The following is a 10,515-nucleotide window of genomic DNA, read 5'->3' as shown; positions in this document are numbered from 1 at the left end:
ATATGGGAAATGTGGAAGCCTCTACTGTATCAAATTGACATAGGAATAACAGAGAGTTGGCCATTCTAAGGTAAAAACCCAGTGCATACAGTGTTCATGTTTTGTTTTTGTTTTCATCCAGACGGCTTCCCGCGCCCCCCCCTGCAATGACACGGCGCCCCCCCCCTAGGGGGCGCGCCCCACAGCTTGGGAACCTCTGCTCTAGAGATGGACAGGAAAAACCTAAGCCCTAGATCCAGCGCGAGCGTCATAGCGCTCATGTTGCGTTTAAAGGCGGCTCGGAAAAACAGGTTACGATATGTTAACGGATTAAACAGTTTGTGACAGAGGACACAGATATGGGAAGTGCGGAAGCCCCTACTGTGTTAAATTAACTGTGTTAAATTAACAGAGGAATAACAGAGTTGGCTATTCTAAAGTAAAAACCCAGCGCATACAGTATTCATGTTTTTTTTTTCTGTTTTGTTTTTTTTATCCAGACGGCTTCCTGCGCCCCCCCTTGCAATGGCACGGCGCACCCCCTAGGGGGCACAACCTACAGTTTGGGAACCTCTGTGATATTATTAAGAAGAGATCGGCAGGAGGGAAGTGGAGGAGGGTGTGGAATATTTATAAAGCAAGGGATACAAAATCAGGTTTTAGGGAAAGGGAAAGAACTTGAATATATAATAATTGAAATTTGGGAACAAGGTGGTAAAGTTAAAATAATAAATTTTTATAATCCATGTAAAACATTATCGAGTGAAATAATGGAGGAGGTAATTGAATATTTGGAAGGGAAAATAATTTGGTGTGGGGATTTTAATGCTAATAGTACATTATGGGGTAAATGTAATGATAAAAATGGGAAAATAATAGAAGAATTAATAGAAAGTAAAAATCTTGTATGTATTAATGATGGGAGGGGAACTAGACTTAATATAAGAACAGGGATGGAATCAGCAGATAATTCAATAAAGAAAGGAGGGTGTAAAATGATGAGACAATTGTACCATGGTGGACAAATGAATGTAAAGAAGCAACAAAGTTAAGAAATAAAGCATTTAAGGTACTAAAAGGTAATCCAATTTATAAGAGTTTAATTGATTATAAAAGAAAGCAAGCAATGGTAAGAAGAACTATTAAGAATGCAAAGAGTGCTGGAGAATTTTTGTAGTACAATAGGGAAAGAAACAAAAATTGAAAAAATCTGGGAAATAATTAAAAGAATGAATGGAATAAAGATAGAGTTTGAATATCATATATTAATAGATACTACAAATATAGTAAAAGATGAAGATAAAGTTGAAATATTGGCAAGAACATTTAGTAAAATTCATAGTTCAAATAATATTAGTGAAGAGGGTAGAAAATGAAGAGAAAATACAAAACTTAAATATAAAGATTTATTACAGTGGTGGTTTCCAAACATCATCTATGAAAATCATCTAAATTATTTCATAGAATTTGATTATCATAGGTGTGCTTGTGAATGCGTGTATGATATAGATGGGTGGAATACAAAGTTATGTATAAGTATGTGTATTTGTATATGTATGTGTGTGCACATGTATTTATTGGTAGGATATATTTATTTATTATTTATTTTTTGGTAGAATATACATACACACACACACACCTATATATACACACACACACATATATATATATATACACTTGGTTATGTCGTTCCATGTACGCTTTCCCTGCCAGCATCTTGCACCCTGCTGTTATGTGCTGGACTGTATCAGAGGCCTCCTTGGGTCTTGTCTGGTGTGGTAGATCTGAGTGTTTATATATATATAGATATAGATATAGATATATATAGAGAGAGAGATAGATCATCACGAACCACACTCCATACCAGTAAGTAAACTAACAGTTTGTGCCAACAGCCAGTGAAATCAAGAAGAATTATTTTTGATTTTTAACAAAACATTTATTTCTAACACAGAGTACAATTTAAAAAAAAAAAAAAATTAAAATATCAGTTGAGTTGAGTTGATATATTGCACAAAATCCCATTAAAACCCCGTAGCTGCAGGAAACTTTCCATATTTCCAGTGGCTCTGTGGAAGCAAAACTCCAGCCTCAGCCTGGCCTTGACGTTGCACTTCCACAGAGCCATGGCATTGAGTTGTGGTCCAGCCTGGAGTCTGTCTGTACTACATAATTAGCCATTTTAGCTTTGGCAATTAAATTAAAAATCTGGCACTTTGGCTTGTTGGCTTTGTTAAAACGCAGTCCATAAATAAAAATAGAACTGGTAAAAACAATGCCAAAACAGCTAAAAACACTCATCAATCAACTAAAAAATGTCATCAGTCTTCTACAATCAATAAAAATATGAAAAACACTCTCAGACAGACCCCAGAAAGGAAACTCATTTAAAACCCCTGGACTAATGACCGATAAAAACGAGTTTGTAGCAATGGCACCATGTAAAATCCTCCATTGGAGATCACCAGTCTGTTTTTTTTATAGGAGGTTTATAGAGGGTCCTCCACTGAGGGGTTTGTCCTCCGAGTCGGTCTGTCCACACTCTCACGGGTCTGTTCCGTAGGGTTCTTTAATTTAGGACTTTGACACAGTTTTTATAAAGTACTTTTGGGGCAGTACCCTGAAGGCTCATCTGTGAGTCTTTACTGGACAGCAGGGGACCACTGTCCTTTGTGAAGCTGGTGTTCAGTGTCAAATCAGGGACTGGGTCTGTCGGGTCCGGTGAAACCTTTCTCTCGTGGAGCAGCTGCAGGAGACACCTCTCCCCAGCCTCTCTTTCATCAGGCCCAGGAAACACTGCACAAGTCTAATGGACCGGAACCCCGGCAGAGAAGCTACGGCCTGGGTGTTGAAAAAGTACGGTCCAGCTGTCTCCACCAGATGTTTCAATACTGTCGTCTTGGACTTGCACAGCGCCTCCGACAGTCCTGGTATTGTGCTGCGATACACGTCCAGTCTGGACTCTCAGACTAAAGGCTCTTCTAAAAACCAATGCAGAGAGTTATGCGCCTGTGAATGACATAGTTTAAAAAAGCCACAGAATTTAAAAACATCCTGATAAAACTGAGGCAACCCTTTTAACTTTAAAAGACTAAAATCAGTTAAAAACCATAGCAGCATCCAGCCCCAGTAAATTAACACGTCTGATAATGCAGCTGGCCACATCCCTCCACATGGGATCCTGTCAGGTACTTCTGAAGGAACCATAAACGAAAAGTAGTTGTTCTACTGGCCAGGTGGACAAGGCCCTGACTCCCCTCCTCTCTTGGTAAAAACAAGACAGACTTTGGCACCCAGTGTAGACTGTTCCAAAAGAAGTTTACCATCTCTGTCTGTACTTTTACAAGTAATCCAGATAGGTCTAAAACAGAGAGCTTGTGCCACAGGTGTGATGTGATAAGATTATTTAAAACCAGCACCCTGCCCCGGTAGGACATCTGGGAGTGCAGCCACCTCTGTTGTGGATAGGGATAATGTGAGATCACGTGGTGTTATTAGTGATTGTAGATCACCTGTTGCTCACCTGGTGACTTCAGTGAGTTGGTGATGGGGAGGTCTACTTTTTGCTGACCACTATGTTTTGTCTTTGATCACTGTTTAATTCTACGGATCCGTTTTTATGCTGCTTTTGAACACTGTTTGCCTTTGGATATTGACAATAAAATCATTGCAACTGCAGCTTGGATTTACGTTTTGATCAGCTTGCGCGTCAACAACCACTCCCTTACTCAGCCGAATTTTCTGTTCGATGTTTTCCCAACGTTTTCCAAAACTGCCTAAAAACACACCAAGATATTTAAAACCATCTTTCTTCCATACAAGACCTTGAGGGAGAACTGGGAGCCCAACAGACCACTCACCCACGACCAGGGCTTCGCTTTTTCCCCAGATCAACCTCGCAGCAGACAAGACAGAAAACTTTTCTCTGATCTTGGTTAAAATACTGACATCTTGCTGGTCCTTTATAAAAACAACATCAACCAGGTAAAACCAGACCATAAACATCAAATGTATTTTCTGAAGGAGGAGTTCTAGGAAGAGTGCGTAGAGCATCCCCAAGAGCGCGCAGCCCTGTCGAATGCCTGTACGCACCCTAAAAAGAGCACACGGTACCATTGCTCTTCAGCACACTCTCAATATCACTGTACAGTACCTGGATCTTGGCAATAAGACCCTCGCTGAACCCAAACGCCCTCATGGTTTTCCAGAGGAAGTCGTGTTCAACGCGGTCAAATGCCTTTTCTTGATCTAATGAAATCAAGCCAGTTTGTAAACCTAATGAGCCGGAAACCTCCAAACATCTCGAATTAGGTAGATGTTATCTACCATGGACCTGCTGGGGACGCAATAGGTCTGAATCCGGTGGATGACCTGCTCCATAGCTTTCCCCAGCCTAGTGGCCAGGGCCTTGGAGAGGATCTTGTTAGTCGGTGCAGAGGAGGGACACAGGGCGCCAGTTCTTGATGTCCTGCAGGTTCCGTTTTTTGGAAAGGCAACCTTCCAAAAGGGTTGATGACTGCTCTGCAACAGTCATCAACTGCGGCAAGACAAGGGTAATGAACCAGTGAGCAGACTTTTGTTGTAGACGTTCGAGCAGGTCTTTACCCAGAATGTCCCAGTAGCCCTGTAAAACTCTACAGTGAGCCTGTTAACGCCTGCGGACTTCTGGCCCTGCATGCTGAGGAGGGCTGTGTGGAGTTCCTGAAGCCCCAGAGGGTGCTCCAGCTCGGTGTTGATCTCCTCGGAGACCTGGGGTAGTTCATTGCAGAACTCCCGGAACAGTTCCTTGTTCCCCTTGTATTCACTGTGGAACAGAGAACGGTAAAACTCCACAGCCCTCCTCCTGATCTGACCTGATTCACTCAGTTGCTGCCCTGTGCCGACAGCAAAGAGTAGATCAGCTTCCTCTGCCCGTGCTTCCTCTCCAAGCTGAAAAAAAAGCTTGAGGGAGCATCCATCTCCGTGATGTTTTGGATCCAGGACCTGAACAGTATACCTTGGACTTTATTTTCCAGCAGGTTTGCTAAAACCTCAATATGCTCTCGATTTCCTGTGGATTCACTAAGTTGTTCTAATTCCACGATATTCATCTCCAGATCTCTGATAGATCTGGTAATGTCACGGGTGACATTGACAGTGTGCAGTTGACTCAGCAGTTTTATTTGTACTTTCCCATAGTCCCACCACTGTCTTAGATAGATAAAATCAGTCTTCCTCCATCTAAAACCAGTCCAAAAATAACTTAAAGTCTCTTTAAAATCTTGATCATAAGTTAAAGCTAAAATGCCAGTAGGCGCAGTTCTAGGCAAAATGTTTCTAATAAAAACACTACTTAAAAGCAACGAGTGATCTGTAAAAGCCACCGGTAAAATCTGGCATGTTTTACAGTGTGGTCAAGACCACCTAACCCAAGACCAAGACAAGACCAAGACCAGAGTGTATCGAGACCGAGACAAGACCAAGACTTTTAGGGTCCGAGACCAAGTCAAGACCAAGACCAAGACCAGCAGCCCGCGCTACATGACACAATAAAATGTAAAATATGATCAAAATTGCTTCTCAAATTGATCTGAAAGATCCATATTCCCAAAAAACACCTAGATATTAAATACTTAATGTATTTTACCAATATTAAATATTTCATCTCTGTGCTACAATCTGAGGTGGTCTCGTGCCATCCCTAAAAAGATAACGCCTTGGGTGTTTGCCCATATTTCTCATGTCAGAAACCACCACTGTCTGCATCATTAAACATAGCAATTGAGGCAATGCCCTGATGGTAAATAACGCTCAATTATGAAAACTGACCAAGGAACAACAAGCAAGAAGTAACCAAGAACAAGACGCTCATTGTGACAGTTCTCTCACTCTCTCCCGTTACATGAAGCCAGGCAGTCTGAGACCATGGCACACATTACAGCTGCCACTTTGAACGAAAACAATCAAAGAGCAATGTGCATTATCGGCATGCTCTTTCGTTCTTGTGTTGTAGTTATTTGTTAATTTAAAAAATATCAACGTACATAATTAAATAAAATAATGATAGCTACTGCAGTGTACGTAGAGCATTACAAGAACAAAGAACGGGTGTTCTGTCAGGTCAGATCGTCATACGCTTAGCACGAACCCACGGCTATATCAGACACATCATTACCGTAAGATTTCATTTAATCAGCAACATGGAATCATGACGTAGATCATCATACACTTTGTTATTAACAGTTGTATGGCATCTGTGGTGTGCTGTAGTGGCACAGGGGTTAATGTGCTGTATTAATGTTAGCTAGTCATCTTTTAGCTATCATTACCTGCATCCAACAGCTTTACTCAACTCAGTCGGTTAGTTTGGGGAAAAAACTGTGCAAAGTTATTTACGTTTTGCTGGTTTGCTGCCATGATTCTAACACACACCTGCGCAGCAGCAGCAGGTCTACTTTGCTGCCTCACAGGTGTAAACCCAGTGCGAGCGTCTCAGCGTTAATGTTGCGTTTGAAGGCGGCTCGGAAAAACAGGTTACGACTTGTTAGCAACGGATTAAACTGTTTTAACTGCTGGAAAAGGTGACAGAGGACACGGATATGGGAAGGGCGGGAGCTCCTATTTTATCAAATTGATATAGGAATAACAGACTGTTGGCAATTCCAAGGTAAAAACAATAAACAGCTTCCAGTCCGGGGCCCGCTATGGACACCGTGAAAGCTCAAACAAGGTGTTTCAGCAAAGTTATCCCACTTTTTCCAACTGCATGTGTCCTAATCAGACGCACACAATGCGTGTTTTCTCCCAATCTATGGGAGAACGGTACCTGATAGGGAAACGCAAATCCATATGCCTTCAAGTAGAACTTTTTTTAAACACATGTGCACTCAGTTTCAAAGAATCTAGAACCAACTAGGCGAGAGCATTACACGTTTTCGATGTGTACTGTTACTGTGTAAACACAGATCGTAATTAGAACGTTTTTGTGTAAACAATCCAACAAAAACGGAACAAAACTTCCGTTTTTGTTGGATCGTTGTCGTGTAAATGCCCCCTAAGAGGTCAAATACTCTTTTCTGGAACTGCATTTGAGAGTTCTTCTATGACTCTGTGATGAGCTGGTAACTGTTAGCTAACAGAAGACTTGTTAAATAAACAATGACACTAAGCAAATTGTTATATATACATGACTCAATAAACAAACCCACAGATAGAGATAATCCAAACAGGACATGTCGTGGGTCACACAATGACACTGGAGTTTATTTTTACCCTTGGTGCACCATCTTGCTTGTCAAAATATTTAATGTAGCATCCTGCTTTTTCAGGACATCCCATTCTTTTCCATTTTTCTGCTTTTAGATGTAAAAAAGGACAAACTTGTAGGACAAATAATTAGACACTCATCTTTTTTTAGAATGAAAGTTGTGGCACTAATATATCAGACCTAAACAGTTCTGAAACAACTTCACACATGGCTGCATTATTTACTCAGAATGAATGTTTAGTGAATGAAAGATGAGTTGATAGAAAAAGGTTAATGTTCGACTGTAAATTTTCAAGGTTGAAAACTTCGCTGCTTTTTTGTCTCATTGAGAACTTTTGAGAGCATAGTTATGACTCAGACAAGACCACTTCTACGCATCAGAAGCAATAAAATTATTCTTAGCAACAGCACAGGAATTGATCAGACTGATCATCAGAGGAGAAGGAGAACCAGATAAGTGAAACTCGAAGCTTGTCTTATGTGTTTACCAATTTAGAAAGAGAGGAAATGGGGATCCTGAGGTTGTTGGACTGTCAAGATGTGTTGTTGAGGTGGACCCAAATGCAGCAGGCAACAGACAAGTTGTGAATATTTAATGAACAAAAACCAGAATCCAACTTACAAAAGGAACATCTAGGGAAGCACACACACACAAAAAAAAATCCAAAAACAAATCCAAAAACTAAAGTCACAAGAGGCTCTAAGAGGAACATGTGGAGAACAACGAGAAGAGGAAAGGGTTGTAACAAGACGGATTGGCAAATGTTGACAGAGAATGAGGAGCTTAAATTTTGTGACATTGAGAGTGGGAACAGTGAGTCTGGCCTGGTGAAGTAACTGATTGCAGGTGTGAGTAGTTGGAGCAGGAATCAGGCTGAGGAGCGGGGAGAAGAGAGTGAACACAAGGGAGGGAGGGAACACAAGGGAGTGGAAATAATTCTAACATTAAGAAAACTCTAAGACTAAAGAAAACATGGCAAGCTAGAAAGAAAAAGATAGGAGGAAAACCATAAAATAACTCAACAGAAACAAAGCTGATCAAAAAATAATAAGAACTCAGGAACACAGAAACTAGAATAACCCAAAGGACTAAACAAATAAATAAACCTAACTAGAAACACAACAAGGGATATAGAAGTTATAGAAGTTATTCTATATCCCTCGTAGTGTTTCTAGTTCAGTGTTTTTCAACCACTGTGCCGCGGCACACTAGTGTGCTGTGAGTGATCGTCAGGTGTGCCGTGGAAATTATCCAATTTCACCTACCGTATATTCCGGATTATAAACTGCTACTTTTTTCCTACACTTTGAACATGCGGCTTTTCTGTGGATTTTTCTTCAACCACCAGGGTTTAGCAGGAAGTGAATCATTGGAAGTCAAAATTGGAAATCATAGAAGAACACGCCAATTTTCATTTAGAACAAGCACATGCTAGCAGCAGGCATGATGGAGAAATGTTTTCAAACTCATTTGATGCAGCTTCTAAGTTGAGGAGTATTGATCTGGCAGTACAGGAGGGAAATAAAGCCGCTGCACGTAAACTCAGCATGAAAAAAAAACGGATTTGGAGACGGAGAACTGCGTCCTTAATATATCCAGCAGCTATTAGGATGTAGCACTCTGCTGGGTCCTTATGGGAAACCGAGAGCGGCAGAGATACCAGCGGCCTGTAGCCCGTTGTGGCTGATTTATATAAGTTTCCGGAGGGAGAGGGGGTTCAAAAATTTGAAAGTACGGTTTATAGTATGGTGTGCTCATAGTCCAGAAAACACGGTAATTGGTCTTAAAAGATTTTTTGAAAACGAATTGATTATCTGCAAATATGCATGAATGTTCCTACATTCATGCATCACACATGACAGTGTTGTGGCTGTTCAGGTGTTCTGGTGTATTTTTGAAGTGGACATGTTAAGTGCAATTTGAAAAAAGAATTGTAAAATATGATAAAAATAAATTTGTGTGTTTATTTGATTCCTATTCAAGACACTTTGATAAGAATGACTATATATGTAATATAGGTGGCTTGTTTACATTTTTGGTTGGTGGTGTGCCACGGAATTTTTTCAATTAAAACAATGTACCTTGGCTCAAAAAAGGTTGAAAAACACTGTTCTAGTTAACCTAGAGTAACAAAACAAGATAACTACAAACGCTACAAGGGGGCTGAAAATAAAGAAACACAAGTATGAGAAAGAGCTAACAAAAAATTTAAAACAACAAATGATTGAGAAGAGTAAAACAAAAAATGCACTAAAACATAGCTGATAAATAAAAAAAGGAACAGCAAAGGACAAAGGAGAGTGCAAAACCAAACTCAAAAATCCAGTCTTGACATGGACAGGTTCTTTTAAACATTTGGAAAAGAAGAGTATGGTGTAAGGTAAACTGTAGTATCAAAAAATAGCTTTAAATATCATTGTTGAAAACAAATATAATGCTATTTGTGTAAATATACTGCAATGGACTGGTGATCTTGTCGAGGGTGACCCCGCCTCTCACCTGTTGACCACTGGAGATAGTCACCAGCTCCGTCATGATCCCGCTAAAAATAAGTGGGCTGAATAAAATAATGGATGGATAAATGGATGTGCAAACATAAATTGTTAACCCCTTGTTAATTTATTATAACACAAAACTCTTGGTTTGATGATTATTATTGGTAGCTATTGCTTAACTCAGTAAATTCTTTATGTAACTAGCAAAAAATACATTTAAAATGTAAAAACTGATATAGGGGTGGGTGAAATGGACTCAGTTTTATCATATTTTGTGATAATATTGAGACAACAGGGCCATGCAGAGACCACTAAAAGAGGCAGGTGCTAAAAAAAAAAGTGGCACATCTAACCGCATTTTAGGACAGAATATTAACAAAGCCACACAGCTTTCAGAGTTTAATAAACAATGATAAATTACAAAATTGTGACATATACAATCAAAGCTAAGGAAAATCTCTATATAGAGCATACATCTATGCATATGTAAGATATTTTATTAGTAATTTCTTTCTGCAGGTCTATTTTGTTATAGAAAAGTATTGCAATATTCAAACCCGAATTTAGCAAGATATATAAATCAGAGCTAGACCACCAGACCTATTTTGTCTTTACGGAATTACACTATTAAAAATATAAACAAGGGCACAATGCGACTTTTTAGTGTACTGTAATCTATAAAAAAGAGCTGCCTGTTTGCTACACTTGCAGTGGAGATGAAGATGGTCCATTCAGGAAAGCAGAGCTGCATCAAACTTTAATGTGGAACTACAGAAAGAAGAAAAAAAACAAAA

This window comes from Poecilia formosa, unplaced genomic scaffold (genome assembly GCF_000485575.1).
Source record: "Poecilia formosa unplaced genomic scaffold, Poecilia_formosa-5.1.2 Scaffold692, whole genome shotgun sequence".
In the NCBI taxonomy this organism is placed as follows: Eukaryota; Metazoa; Chordata; class Actinopteri; order Cyprinodontiformes; family Poeciliidae; genus Poecilia; species Poecilia formosa.
The sequence above is the reverse complement of the archived record's forward strand: the minus strand, read 5'-3'. Positions refer to the sequence as shown.